We start from the raw sequence: 16,658 nt of genomic DNA, 5'->3' as shown, positions 1-16,658 counted from the left end.
CACACCGAACACGCGTGTCGTTCATACAGAGTGCCTAATGTTTTCGAAAACCTTGGCGGCACTACATCCAACACAGTAGATAAACGTTATGATAGTAAGTCCAAGAAAGTAACAGCGTAACATTGTTTCCATCGGATTCTTTAAAAACGCTCAATTTCTAAAATTTATCCGATCATCGACATTGTTCGATCTGCCACAGTGTGTGGTTTGCGAATGTGCGATGTTATACATTGTAATATACACAGGAAAACAGTCCACAATAATCGAGGATTTTTTAAAGTATCTGTTCCTGGATTTCAGTCCGTCTTTGTTCGTCGTTCATTTGGTATTCCGTGTCAGTGCTGTGCTTGTCATATCATTTTGTTCAAACCGCGTTTCTGAATTTTTTAAGGTCCAGTGTAACATGTTCGGATGTATGAAATGCCTTATTGCGGTGAAGCATGAATAGTGCTCTCGGCCTTATATAGGGGGTGTGTAAAGATGAGCAATACACTAAAAATCAACAACTAATATGGCGCTAGATGAAAGGAAAATAATCCGTTTTTTCTTAAACTTGTGCTTGAAATAGAGTAAGTTTTAAAATGTACTGTAGAAGCACATATAGTTGGGTTAAAACTACGCTGTTTTTAAACCAAATACAATTTCGTTCGGATTTAATTTCGTTATATCATAATATCTAAAATATTTTACGTATCAACTATGTTTTTATGAATAATTGGATTAAAATTTGTCATTGATTTAATTTCGTTGATAAATACTGCCAACGAAGATAACAGAATTAAATCACCAACGAATATTTTAGCTTCTACAGTATCGACCTACAAATTAAGTTCGGGGGGGGGGGGGAGATAAAAGAGATAAAATGAGATACAAGTCAGATTCTTACTTAAATATACCTAAAACATAGGCGATTCAAAATGTATTGTACAGTTGTCACCAATCCCTTGAATTGTATATAAATATTGAAATCTAATTTTACTTCTAATATCAAAAACATACCTGAATTCAGTTATTGATAGAATTCGATTAAAAAAAAAATACATAATATGATAGAACAAAGCTTTGTATTTTGAGAGTGTTTAAAATGTGTCACGATATTGATCAATAAAAGTCGATGCCATTTACCAGGTCTTTGATAATAATTCAGTCAAGGTTTACATGAGCATAGACTTGATACACCGATTAATTTTATTAGTGACATATATCTTTAATGTTGACCATGTCAAGTGCCTACGTCTTTTGTCTGATTGCTATTTTCGTGAAAGGTGGAGGTATGTGCTCTGTTATTCATTACATGCACACGTGTTGGTATTCTAAAGCGACTGGGTTTCTTTGTTTCATAAGTCTTCATTTCATCAACAAGATAACATTTAATTATCTACAAGTAGTGTCAATTTGACGTTGGACAGTTTAGGTCATATGATGCGTTCCTAAACTATTTCCTAGATTTTTTAATCGATTTACTACTACTTTGACGAGCCTTCTTGCGAAAAATTAAGATACTTTACCAGGCATTTCTGCAAAATATTAGAGTATGCAATTTTCTATATTATCTTCTTGAGCATACCCTTGACGTTTGATAGCTTTATGTTTGTTTTTTGATACATCAAAAAAGTGGGATAAATTGTACTTAATATTCTGTTTTATGTCCAAGGTTTGATTTTAAAACATGTCCTTTAAGAAATGAAAATTGCTTTCAATTAAGTCTTTAACGTTTTCAATCACAACTACATGTTACGTTATTTGTAATAATATGCATTCTTTGTTAGATGTGAGAATAACCTACGTATAATAACGTTGCCTTTGCCTTGCTAGCATATATAACCTAAACATGGATTTATTAAAGCATGTGTTCGCCATATTAGTTTCGATCACTCTTTTACTGCCACTGGGGTAAAAATACCGGTTGCGAAACCTACGGTCAGTTGCTTTCTGATCGAGTCATTCTGGTTGCATGGACTTCATAATGCATGAACTACACATTATAGTAAAATGTTGTAATAAAGAATTAAAGGAATAAAGGAAACTACAACAAAAAAGCCCCCAGAAAATATATTTATTTTATGAAAGAATTTTTAAGGTACATGTTCTGCTACAGGCTTATTTTTCTATGTCGGAAGTAAAACGCCCAGCACTTTCACATTTTTTTTAGCCAATATAGCAGGGATGATTTACGGTAACAACTGTAATTTAACAATATTAAAACATTCTTACTTTACCTAATATAATTAGAAAATTGATCAGTGAACGCTACACTTTCATACACACTTGCCAAAATATTGAATTATGCATATGTTTTAATTTAATAATCAGAAAATAATATTACAAATATATAGATATAAGAAAGAAGACATACTTCGTTGCGCCTTTGCACCACAAATACTTGATTGGGGAAGCATCCCAGACGCTGTTGAGAGGATCCTAAAATGGATCTGTACGTCCCAGATGCAAGTAAAACAAGTATTCCTTTTAAAGGAATGATCGGCAATAATGATATATTGATAGCTAGAAGCAATCAACATGATCAGTTTGATGTAAAATAATTTAAAAAGTACTGTATTTTTACAAAATATAGATTATTTTGAATCTGTACACGATAATTTCATCATTATAAACCGTCAACAAATTTAATTTTGAAATAAATTTGGGGAAAGCGGTTCGTAAACTCCTTGTCTAGTTTTATATTTTTATCGTAATTATTAAATGTTAATGTATCTTCTTCTTCAGAAGACTGAGTAGGGTTCTTCAAAGAGCATTAACACGTATACAAAGAAAGATTTGTATTAACATAATTTAATGCGACTGAAAAACATTGAATGCCATCATAACTTGCTATTGAGGTCGCATTATAACGAAACCTTGTTTATAAATCAAGCCGTCTTCCTAGCTACTATTATGCAACATCAATAGATCGAGGTCAGTTCATGGAGCATCTTTTTAAGATTGAGGTCAGTTCATCGAGGTCATCTGCATTACTGAATGAATCTTTCGATAGAAATTCTTACGCGTGAGACAAAATGTGCATTCTTGAATTAACAGGTCGAACTGTATTCTATGTATGTTTGCATCTCTTAAGGTAAATGAATTGAAATAAAACTGCATAAAATGTTATATAAATACTAAACCAAACTTCAAGTTTTTATAAGAACTTCTTATGCAAGCGGAATTTGTGCGCACGTGGAAGCATTTGCCGGATGCCTCATATGGACACAACAGTGATCGGCCGAAGCGGATCACAAAAATGTCTTCCAAAACAGCTTACCGGATGTAATTTGCACTAAGTAAATTTGGAACCCAAAACCGACCGGCACCGTAAACTCCGGTGAAATTACAGTACATGTATTATTTTGCAAAGGTAATGTTGCTTTACTTCGCTATTGCATGTACATCGAATACGAATGCCGTTCATTCAAAGTCCTAGACGTCTATTTTTTTTTTAAAAAATGGCGGCACATCATCCAACACAGTAGATAAACTTATATAGTTTATAGAATATTAAGTACAAAAAAGTAACAGCGTATCATTTCTATCGGTTTCTTAAAAAACGCTCAATTTCTAAAATCCATTTGATCATTGATACTGCTCGATCTGCCACAGTATGTGGTTTGCGCATGTGCAGTGTTATACACTGTTATATGCATGTCCACAGGAAAACGGTCTACAGTTATTGACGATGTTTAAAGTATCTGTGCCTGGATTTCAGTTTGTCTTCATATTTTGTCGTTCATTTGGTATTCCTTGCCAGTGCGGCGGTTGTCATATTATTTTTGTTCAAAACGCGTTTCTGCAATTTTTTGCTTGTCAGTGTAACATGTTCGGGTGTATGAAGTACCTGAATGCGGTGAAGCATGCATTATTCTACCGGGGGTGTTTAACGATGAGCAAAACAATAGAAATCGGCAACTAATATGGCGCTAGATGAAAGGGAAACAATGCGTATTTATGAATTGATATCAGCTTTAAGTGATGTTAGAGCAAGATCAGATACGTGGATGTACGACTAAAGTGAACAGCAGTGTCAATGTGAGTTACTAAAATGAAAAACGTAGTTACTTTTTTAGACAAAGAACAGGTATTTAAGTATAGTGAACAACAAATTATGATATTTATCAATGTTCAATAAAATCGATCAACCATCGATAATAAAAATACAAAACTTTTATATTGGGACATATTGTTGTTTAACTTGTATTTTTTTGATACGATATTATACAAACAATTCCGAGGTTAATTGGTTTTTTTAAAACCAACCAGTTTAATGTTATTACAGTAGATGTCAAGCTACATAATTTGTAAACTTTAAATGGATTGCAAAACTTGAATGAAATCCAAAAATATCAACATTAACCAGATGAATCATATATATATATATGCTCTATGTGATATCGTCCATATCAACACACTGGGTCGCATACCGACTGACGTTTTTCATACTAATTGTTAGACATTAATTAATCACCAAATTGTCTACGGACTTTTCAGATTTTTTCCCGACTACGCCAAAGAGCACACGGTTGGTGTGACCGGTCATCAGAAGATGCTCACTCCTCCTAAGCACCTGATCCTACCTCTATCAATATGGAAGTCTGTGTTGCTCTGCTTTGAAATCGTAATTCGTTTAATGGATTTTTGAGATGGTTCACGGTTTGTTTTTGTCATTTTTTCATTTGAAATAAGATGTATTGTTCAGTGTTTGGAAAAAATAATTAACACATTAATATACAATTATGATTGTTTTAACCTTGTTTAGATCAAAAAGACATACCGATATTTAAAAGAGAACCCAGTGCATTCTCAGCTTACTTGTTAAACAGTTTCTTGATTAGAATATTGCTTCTTCCTCTGGATAAAATTAACTGGTACTTGGTCTGTATCTTTGGTTTACCCCATCCTATCCCCGTTCTCAAAGACGGTAAATTAAGTCAGATATAGCAGGTCAAAATCAAACCATGATGAAATATTTTAAATGAATTTAACGAAAACAAACGTACGTCAGGTATTAAACAAATAATAAATAAAAAATGCTTAAAAATGTATCTAGATAAAGAAAAAAAACCCCGAATGACATGTTCACTAATTAATTGTGTATGTTATAAATTCAAAATATTAACATGATTTGCTTACACGGAGTTTATGAATAATTCATCCAATCAAAAAAAAAGGAGCACATTCATGTATCAGATGTGTAATATTCCGGAGCTAAAATCGGAACCTCCAAGTAATTCATAACCCGTTTATGCTTGAACTTGTGCTTTGAAATAGAGCAAGTTTTAAAAATGAACTGTAGAAGCACATATATTTGTTGGGTTCAAACTCCGTTGTTTTAAACCACGTACAATTTCGTTTGGATTTAATTTCGTGAAATCATAATCGCTAAAATATTTTACGTAACAAAACTGTATTTAGGAATACTTGGATGAAAAATTCGTCATTGATTTAATTTTGTTGATTAATACTGCCAACGGAAAAAAACTAAATTAAATTAAATGAAATCATCAAAGAGAATTTTTGCTTCTACAGTATATTCCTACAAATTAGGTTTGTTGAAGGTCGTCACAAACAGACAAAAGGCAAGGGGGGGGGGGGGCGTGGGATAAAAGTCAGATTCCTTAAATTTACATAAAGATAAAAAATAGAAGATTCAAATGTATAATACAGTTGTCAGGAATTCCTTGTTTTTTTTTTATAAAGATTAACATTTAAATTTACATTACTATTTATTACGTGTACACTTGTGTGTGGTTTTTAAAGCGACTGGGTTTCATTGTTTCATAAATCTTCATTATATCTTCATTATATCAAGAAGATAAAATTTCATCCTCTACAGGTTTGACATTGGGCAGTTAAGGTCAAACGACACTTTCCCTAATTTTATATAACCTTTTCAGCAAACTTGTTATCGATTTACGACTACTTTAACAAGCCTTTTTGCAACAAATTAAAATACCTTATTAGGCATTTATGCAAAATAATAGAGTATGCAAATTTGTATATAATCTTCTTGAAAATACACTTGAATTACTGACAAAGAAACAAATATTTACCTCGGCTGGGGATTGAACTCACGAGCTATGGAACCGACTCTCTAAGCAGTGAGCAGTCACCGCTCTAAACCCTCAGGTATCTAGGCATATTACTATAAAAACAAAATTTTAATCATTTAAAAATGATTATAAAAATTTTTATTTGAACTCTTAATTACGAGGAGATACAAAGAATGCTCGAGGAACGTTTTGTCTGACCTTAATAACTTTTCCCCCCATTTTTTGTTCAAGAAGATTGTCATGTGTATTGAGAAGGCTAACATGGGCAATGCTTTCTGCTAATCATATTATTGTTTTTAGCCGCAATCAAACATGAAAAAATACAGAATATTATAATGAAATCAATAATCATTACCGAAAAAAATATATATCGTTTTATACGAATTCTCGTTACAAAACAGGTACTAATTAAGAAAGTGTTTCCTGTCTTTCTCAAAATAAAGCTGTTCAACTTGTAAAAACGACAAAGAACTTAGCGCGCTTCTCAAACACAGCTATACAATTCGGTTTAATTAGATTGAGTTGTATTTGTACACGAAATATGCTTGTTGCTCAGAATCTGCCGCATGATGTCCGATTGGCTGGGCCCACCATGGGAACTCTTTCTACTTATTTTCAAAGACACAAAGTCTTCAAACAGTTCATTGGTATATTTGTTGTTAATTTGGTGAATATTTTTATTACAGCCCAATTATTTAATCATGTTACTTACTTTTCATTTCTTTGTTGTTGAAAATTTGAACATGCAACACTTTTTTTACACCGTGCAAAGACATTGTACAGGTTAAAGAAACATTTTTGTCAAGTTTAAATCAACTTAAAAGCTATACACGCTTTATTTTGGGACAATTTCAAATGACGGGAACTGCATGTGTTCGATTGATTACAAAAGTATCCTTTATGCTGTTAATTAAATTGCCCAATGTGAACACGTAATAAAGATATCAAATTTTTAAACAATTATAAACATGTATTTCCTTCAAGGAAAGTAATGCTATCACATGAATATCATTCTATCACGTGATATCGACAGCTTATTTCACTGAGGAGACGTTGATACTAAATAGACAGCATCATGAGTTTTATCTTTTATCTAATTTTGTAAAAAAAAAAAACTTTAACTAAGGGTTTTTTGGCAAGTAATTATTTACAAACCACACTTTTAAGCCTCGGGCAACACAATTTTGATGGAGTATGTTAAGAATGTAATTTTTTATTCAATTTTAATCAATTCTTTTCTTAGACACTTAGTTTTTGTTTATTTTTATTTTTATTTTTTCATTTTCAGCAAGTTTTATGTTTTGGCTTGGCGGTACTGGGTTCAAACGGAACAAAAAGTAAACAGTTAATATACAGATTGGTACCGCACAGATCCTAATTATCCGGGTACAACTGTATTTATTTTTTTTATTTTGGATATTATTCTTTAATTGTAATATAAACAAATCACCCTACGAGTCAATTTAGGCAAACTGTTACATACATGTAAAACCTTATTAACGAGGGTTTTTAGAAAAGTCCGCGGACAAGTTTGATTGTGAGCGGACTATTCACATGATACCAGAAAGACGTTTCAATTTTAAACTTAACGTAATTTCTAATAAATGTGTTAAGATTTGTTTTTTTTTTTTTAAATAAGCAGCTTGTTTATCATGATAAGATATACATCGCGTAGCATTTCATCTTCTGATTTTTTAATATTTTGTAAGCATTTCTACTTATTAATAAGATGTATCGTTTCAACAAATATAAATAAATGATGTTTCACATGACGTTAAAAAAAATTATAAAGGTCATTCTGTGAAAGTTTCAATAAAATTAAACAGTTTCTGACCATTTTATCGCCAATAATGACCGACCCGCGCATGAAAGTAAAGTCAAAAACGTTTACGGTATTTGACATCTTGGAGCACTTGGTCTTCATTAAATTTTGCATGCAAGCAGGAAAATATCAGATGATACCAACAGTTTCTTATATGCTGCTAGAAATTATCCAATTAATATGTATAGGACAATGGCCTTAAAATGGTATCAGATATGTAAAGATGAAATGACTGATATTTTGAGCTCTTGCTGCAATCCCCTTATCAAAACAACTCGGATATTGCACCTATGAAATTTGCTTTATCGAAACTTTGGACAGAAATTTTCCGATTTAAATGATCTACGATATGTCATAGACGACATTATACAAAAACTTGACAGATAAAGGTATTAAGGTGCATTTTAAAAATTTGTTAAATGACATAACAGTGCCTGAAAAGAAAAGGTATTTAAAAAGAGTGACACGTTTGCCTGTCTGTTGTTTGACGTCACATGACGTCGTGGAAATATTGAATTGTGTTCCGTTAATATAACTATATATAGTAAAAATTTCTGTATACTTTTGAACATATTATTAAAATCATATGATTCTTTTTTGCATACTTATTTCAATTGACAGTAATTTAATAAGGCATACATCATCATACAAAAATCACACTAATTTTCCCGTAAATCACTTTGTCTGCGAACATTTCTAACAACCCTTGTATACTCTTTTGTATTAACTGTAAAACTACGGTTATCTCCTTCACCGTATTGTTTTTTGCTTGTGTTTAATTTTTATTTTCTTTTATTATAGCCAATAACTTTTCGAAAATAAGATAATTGCAAAATTTATCAGATATACAACTATCATTAGATTTTGTAAAATTGTAACTTTTACTGCACATTTCTTTGTCTTAAGGAGGCCGACATAAATTTTCATTGCGCATGTTTTTGCGCATTCTAGTATAATACAGTTGATTTATACTTCTTATTATTTTTTTCGATATCATTTATAAAACTGAACACAATAAACAAAATACAGATAAAAGTATTTAGCTTTTTAAAGGGAATTTTTATTTCTCTAAACGATTTTTCCGTTGTGCGGTAGGGGAGCGTTGCCATTGCGTTTTTAGGAGTACGTTATAAGAAATAACATAAAAAAGGGTAAAAATTGTACGCCGTTGAAATTTTATATACAGCTATTATCGGGGACATTTTCCTAATTTTTTAAATGAATTCATTAAACCAATCTTCATTCGTAAAGATCCAAATATATAGCAAAATTCCGCGCATTTTGATATTTTAAGATAGCCCTTACTAAAAACCACACGGTAGAATTTAGTATTTTTTTTACATATAAAGTAGGAAATGGAATTACTAATCATATACCGATTATCAGGTTTTTTTCGCGTCATGATTTAAACCTGTGAAGTAAGGGTGTAAAGTATCTAAATTGCCGCTCTTTATAATAAAAAATTCGGACAATCAAACCACGTTTTTCTTATTGTTAAATAATTACCGATAATTATTTTCAGAGACGCAAACAGTCAAAGATAAATAGATCAGGTACCGTTACATATACCAGTAGCTCAAGTATAATTAAACATCGGTTTACGCAATAAAAGCGACCGTTCTACATTTAGCTTGTCAATGGATTATTAAATAACATACTTACCTATTATCTGCCGCTTGTCCTCCGATCCTGCAATTTCTACTCTATAAACCTACTGAACAATGTTCATTCTCTTACATACCTGTTTACTTCATAAGGAAAGGAATACCTGTATCAAATTTACGCTGATATATTTTCCACGATTCAGAAATCGTCGCGAACAAAGCAGAAAATGGATACACGCAGAAAAAACCTGATATACGGTATAACAATTTGAAAAAAAAAACTATTGTAGTATTTTTCTTAAATTTGCTTTGATGTGCGGAAAATGACAGTTTCCTATATATTCCAATAGTAAATGTACCTTTATTTTGAGATGGTCCCTAAAAAGAACCAGACTGTAGATTTTCTTGCAACTTTGCAAATAAACTAGAGCTGGTTTAAATAATATATGGTTAAGAAATAAAAAGTTTGGGTTTTGTATTTTTTCTGCAAAAACACAACCCAAATCGGCCTCCTTAAGGAAAGAGTCTTTTTAGGTTTTCGACTTCTTAAAAGTAAATTTGTTAAAATGCTCATTAAATCAAGATGAAAGGAAATTTGTTTTTCATTTTTACTATCTTACCATTTTGCATAGAAATAATAGAAATTTGTCTTTTTTTTAAGTTGATGCAAAAGGTAGTGCCCTTGACATGACCTTTATGCGAAAACATGATAGTCAAATTTGAATAAATTCATATAATCATTTGTTTTTATGACCTGTTTGACTGTGTCAAAATTTTATGAATTTCTAATATAAGAAGTATGTCGAATAACGATAATACTCCTCTTAAAAGCGACAAAATACAGAAGTACAGTCCTGTAATTTATAACAAAAGACCCACAAAACTTAAAAACAGTAAAATGAAATATGCATCAATAAACGTCATAAAAAAGTTATAAACGACGATATCTTCTAAAATATTTTGAACGGCAAAATGTATGTGTATGATGATATTTGGGGGCAAATGCTTGATTTAAAAAAAACAGAACAGGTACATGCTGTCAAAAGGTTTCTCTCGAATTTAATCTTTAGCGCTTTCCCCTGATCTGCTTTTCAGTGGATTTTAAACTAACAGATATAACAAGCATTGGCGTCTTTATCATAACGTCATAAAATAGACAACGTCACAAAAATGTACACACTATCTGGAAGTGATGTCAAATAATTTTTACAAAATAGTGTAAACGTAATGAAATTTGAACAAATGATATTGTTTAAAGTAAGAGGTTATCAAAATGAAGGCTAAATAAAGTCAATGTAGAGTACACAATGCAATTATCGATTAAGTTAAGGCTTGAATTTTTTTTTTATAAAATGTTGTTCATTACAAGTTACAGCTAATCACTTTCCTGCATCCTTTGTGAAATAAAAATATTTCAAACTGGTTATCTCCAGCACACATCAAAATGTTCACTACGCGGAGTGTAGTCATGTGATTGAAGCCAGTAAATACCGATTTCAGAACTACGAAGATTAACAGGGAAAAAATATCCGGAAACAGTTCTACAGAGATCCCGTTTGTTGTAACGCACAATCCGGGATATCATAATATTTTCAATAACACGATGTATTGTTTATTAGTTCCACATCAGTCCCAAACTATAAAGAATATTATAAAGGAGAAAATTTTTATCTACAGCAGAAAACAACCCCCAAACCAAACGATCGAGTGTGATATAAATCTTATATCACAACCCTAATGTTGATATATCACACGGATAGGCGAATTTTATATTAATATTACACAGGGCGGAAAATGGTATACTTTCCTCCAGTATACGATATACGTGATATACATTGTAGTTCTATGGAATACTGGTAAATTGATCAAATAATGGGAAATAAAAAAAACTAACTCTTATTATTATGGCCACATCATATAATAAATAAAAAGAAAGAAAAAAAACTATACAGTTAACATAGGCACGTAGATGTCTGTATATGGTCAAACCTATTAACGATGTTTCATAATTTGTTATGGATGGTGTTTCGTTAGTGAAGGGGATCAGTAGGAGAGGATATGGTCGACGGGTAACTTTTCTCATATTCTAATGATTCCATACTATGAACAGTTATAAATATTTTATTCTAATCTGACGGCACTCTACAAATCTGTTCATTTAAAAACCAAGAGAAAATGTTTTCTCTATAAATGGGTACTTATCTTTGACACAGGAATCTCATATACGTGACATCCGATTCTTCATAAATAGAATATTGTCGATTTTGTTATATGTACTATATGATGCTTTTTTCAATTAAAAACAATTGATATTACCAAAAAATAATTATCCTCTTCCTCAAATTTGTTTAACTAATCACTTTATTTATGGTACTTTTAGATGGTAATAATGAATATCAAAGTTTATTTAAATGACAACCGGAAAAGATTAACACGTAATGTTAAATGCAAGCAATAATTACTTCCTTCTTGAACGGATACTTTAGTGTTATAAATATACATACAATATAAAAATGAAAGGATGAAGTTGTTTAAATTTTTAAATATCTTATAAAAATATATTAATTAAGGTTTTCTGTTTGTACAGTTTGATTTATAAATTTTAGTATCGATTTCCTTATTCTATTGTTTATTCTACAATTTCTTTTTCATTGAAATTTTTATTTTTAATTTGAAAAGAATAATCTAAACTTGTTGCTTTTTAACAAGGCTTGTGAAAATTCTGAAATTTTATGAACAAAACCTTTGAAAAATTACTAACATAGAAAGAGAATTGACTTACACGTATAGCCATCTAATCGGATCTACAGAGGCTAAAACTTCATTAATTGACCATATACATTGAAATGAAATCGTGAGATAATGCGTAGTTAGTTTCCTGTTTGAAGGAAAGACAATTCGCTTGAAAACTAAGATAAAAGCCCAAATTTTGAGTTGATGACAAAAATGCATTTCGGCAGTTTATACAACTATTATAAAATGATGAACTGATTTTTTTTCTAGAAGAAATCCGCTAATTTCTAGTATTTTAGGGAAAATACAAATAATAAAATAAGGGGGGTGTATACAAAAATGTTTTGAGACCATTTCTTTAACAAACTATGTAATATCGTGTACGACGATTGAATACGAAGAAATGAACAGTTAGTAAGAACGGATGATGAATGCTTTCAAAAAGACATATGAATTGTGTTATAATTTACATCATTTTAAAGATACGACGGTCAACAAAAAATACGAAGACTTTAACCATAGCTATTTTACTTAACGTCATATTATTACTAAAATTAAGAAACAAAATTTAGCAATAGTTTCAAATGTTCTAAGGTGCAACTGATATGTCTAAAAATTATTTGAACAACAGTGTTGAGTGGTTATACATCTGGTGAGGGTGGTGGTAACTGTATTTTGGACATGAGCTTGCCCGAAAGAAAACAGAATATCTGTAAATATTTAGTCAAAAGGATGAGTAACGTCATCTGACGTGCAGGGTTTTCATACCGTAAACGAAAAGACACATTAAAAAAAAACCCTCAAAAACTCCCAATTACTATCTTATGATTCTCGAACAAATGTGAACAAATATTATGTCGTGTAATATATGCATGTTTTAGTTGTACGGTGAAACGCACAAAAGGCTTAGCGTGAAATAAAGAGACGGCTTTTCTATTAAATGTGCGTTCGTCATCTTAGCATCATGTTTTGAACGTTACCGGGTGCCGTGGTGACAAATCATGTTGTTTTTAAAATTGGATAACAAAAATACATGTCCATCAAATGGAATAAAATGTTGTATACCAAAAAGATATGTTACGAATCGTAAGATACAGAATATATATCTATATTTTTACTAGATAAATTCTAAAAGAAATATACAGAAAATGTATGCGATCAAAAATTAAGAAAAATCGCTTACAATCAATTACGATCGCCTGGCTATGTACGACTCATTAAAGTTAAGTTAAACTTAGATGCAATTAATAGTATGAGTGTGTCGATGTTATTATCAAACACCACTGATTTAGCCTAATTGAAATAATTAACTGAAATTCACACCAATATTGCGTCAAGTGAAAAATTTAATGTCAATAATTAAGCATACAAATAATAAATAACAATTATCAGATATATTAGGCTGTTTCAATTCCCTTGCGTACAATGGAGTGGGAAGCGAGTCGTTTATGTGCAGTCCGTGTAAGCATGGGAGCATTCCTCATGGCTCTACTTTTGTGCTTTATTAACGGTTTTTATTGTTTTGGTATGTAAATATTTTTTATTAATTTGAAAATCAGATATCTAAGTTTACATAGCAAATGTTGAGTGTCCATACATATCTCTATATATATTGTACATAGTGATTTATGAAGAACTTTATTTTTCTTTTATATTTAACATAGACAATTTCGGTTACCTATGGTTAAATATTCACTTACATATGGTGTAACATTAACTTTTTGTAAGTTTTTGTTTGTTTTATAAAGAATTGATATAATATAAAAAGTAATTGTACACAGCAAATTGAATTGCTAAATTTGTTGTGGTTTTATTTGGAGTTGATTCTAATTAACTTTCCTTTGCAATTACTCTGGCAAACCGAAAGTGAAACGGTGTGTGGTCCTAATCACAAATTATCACCGCTGACAAAACGTTCTTAAAAATATCCATAAATTTGATGTAATATATTCTAAAGGACTGTTTTTCAAGGAAACTTATTTATACATGTAAATACTTTGAAAATAGCCAAATTTAAGTCTCTTTTGATTATTGGAGATTATTGGAGACAGTCGATGGTCTGGTTGAACGAGACTAAAGTTCAATATTGCTTGGATCCAATACAATTTCTCGGAAATATTTCGATTATTGATACATGGTTTAATGAAATTAAAAAAAAAACTCTTTAAATTATACAATACATGATTCAAACGGGGTATCTCTTGGAATTCTTCATATAACAAAACATGGACGTAATTTAAATGCCTATAAGAAAACGCCCGCCATGCAAATAAACATATCTTTAATCTTAAAAAAAATTAAATAAAATCAACTCCCGTCAGTACTTTGATTAAAATTTCAAAAAGCCCTTATTTTTATTCATTTATTTATTTTTATTATTAATTTTTGAAAATTCTCCTTTACACGTAACTTCCCGTGTATGATACAGGGATATTTTGCATTTTTTGAAAAAAAAACATGTGCGCTATCTAAATTTCAGAAAACCTGTGTAAAAGAAAAACAACAATTCTAGGTCAGAGTTCAACGCAGCATGGTCAAGGAGTGTCATTTGCTAATGACGGGAATTTAGATTTGACATATGCGCATTGTTCGCATACTGATTTTAATCGACCGAGAGCTTGGTTTCAAGTTGATCTGGGAATACCATACAGCATAAGTAACGTAAAGATATATTACAGATCCGAAGGTATGTCAATTAACATACGCGTAGTATGACGAACAACCATATTAAAATGAGTTGATATTTTTGTAAACTTATATGGTTAACTTGTTTCTTAACTAACCTAGATTTGTATATTTATTTCTACGCAAAAAATGATACGTACAAAATGTATACTTCCAACATCACCTCAGCCAATTTTTTTCCCATTTTAGTTCACAGCGTTCAACGCTTTAAATAACTCACTTTATTCATTGAATGTACAGACATGTACAACTTTACTGTCCATTTAAAACGAATCATGTTTCAGATTCATGGATGCAGTACAGATTCAGTTTTATCTCGATGTATCAGAACTTCCAGCAGCAACGTCAAGTACGTCACAGAGAGTTCGCTGTTATACGGATAATACCACACAACCAAACGTACCTCCAAATATGATTGACATACCGTGTCGATACACAGCTAGATACGCCATTGTAGAGACCACGTACGACGCACCTGAAAACAATAAATTTGGTGAAATTGGGCCTATTCTTGAAACCTGCGAAATAGAAATTTATGGTATATTCTTCATGAAATTTTATACAATCAGTAATATGTTTGATCTTTTAATCGTTTATTATCGGCAAGCAAAGATATGATGGGTTTATTACTAATTATTATACTTTTTATTTATTGCTTCAGGATGCGAATCTGGCAAATACGGTGATGATTGTAAACCGTGTGAGGGATGTAAATCGTGTGATATCAATAGTGGTCACTGTGGTTAGTTTATTTTTTTTACAATTTTGAAATGTTTGTGTTACAAAGCGTTTGGTAAGATGATTTCTCAATACACGTCTTATGTACGTTTTTAATTTTTCCCTGCAAATTGTTTCAGATTTTTTTAAACAAAGCTTTTGTTTACATTTTGAATGTTGAAGCAAAAATCCAACTTTAGACCTAAAATGAAAACGTTGAACGTTCAGAACTGTTTATTTATGCCTAACATTAATACGAAGATACAGAAATTAGCTTGAAAAAGATTTTTTACAGGTATTTTGAACCTATGTACATGTATACAATAACAGAAAACAAGCCCTGTTTATCTGACAAAGAATTGTGAACAATGCATCTTGCTTATAACTCTCACATTTCATCGGATCAATTAAAATATATTCTGTACGCATTGTAAACAATAAAACAAAAATAGAATTTGACCAAAATCGTGACCATGCCGCTTTAAAACGTTATTTTTCTTTCAATAATTCCTGCATGCTGTCAACAAATATTTGTTCTCTTTGTTTGCATTGTAAACTGAATATAAGAATCACATTTATTATTTTGGGTTTTTTTTTGCCCTGAAATGACCGGTAATCTGTCTTAATATTATTAAAACATAATGTCATAATCTGCTTTCTTTTATATAAATATGAAAGGATAAAATATAATTATAGTTTGGTTTGCAATATTAGAAAAAAACATTGTGTATACATGCATGCATGTCTATAATGAAGCTTAACGTAATAATTGAAAACTAGTTTCCGGTCGTAACAAATGAAAGACATCGAAACACAGGGAATAGTAATTTTTTAATGTTACATATATATACTTATAGAATATTATATTGTATATAAAATAACTTGATTATCTTTTTATTTTTTTTAATATTTAAAGAATGCAGTCCTCATTATTATGGTGAGATGTGTGATAAACAATGTAGTCGGTACTGCATTCACGGAGCCTGTTTTGACAGCAACGTAACATCCGATAGTTTGTGCAAATGCAACATTAGTCATGAACTAAATGCTCAA

The 16,658-nt window shown here is 30.9% G+C and overlaps 1 pseudogene; it reads left to right on the top strand.

Annotated features, from left to right (window-relative positions):
• The first annotated feature begins 13,619 nt into the window (after positions 1 to 13,619).
• LOC128174214 (uncharacterized) lies at positions 13,620 to 15,506 on the top strand (annotated as a pseudogene).
• Positions 15,507 to 16,658: the final 1,152 nt, after the last annotated feature.

Source organism: Crassostrea angulata, chromosome 2 (genome assembly GCF_025612915.1).
Source record: "Crassostrea angulata isolate pt1a10 chromosome 2, ASM2561291v2, whole genome shotgun sequence".
In the NCBI taxonomy this organism is placed as follows: domain Eukaryota; kingdom Metazoa; phylum Mollusca; class Bivalvia; order Ostreida; family Ostreidae; genus Magallana; species Magallana angulata.
This window is presented reverse-complemented; position numbering and strand designations above follow the sequence as displayed.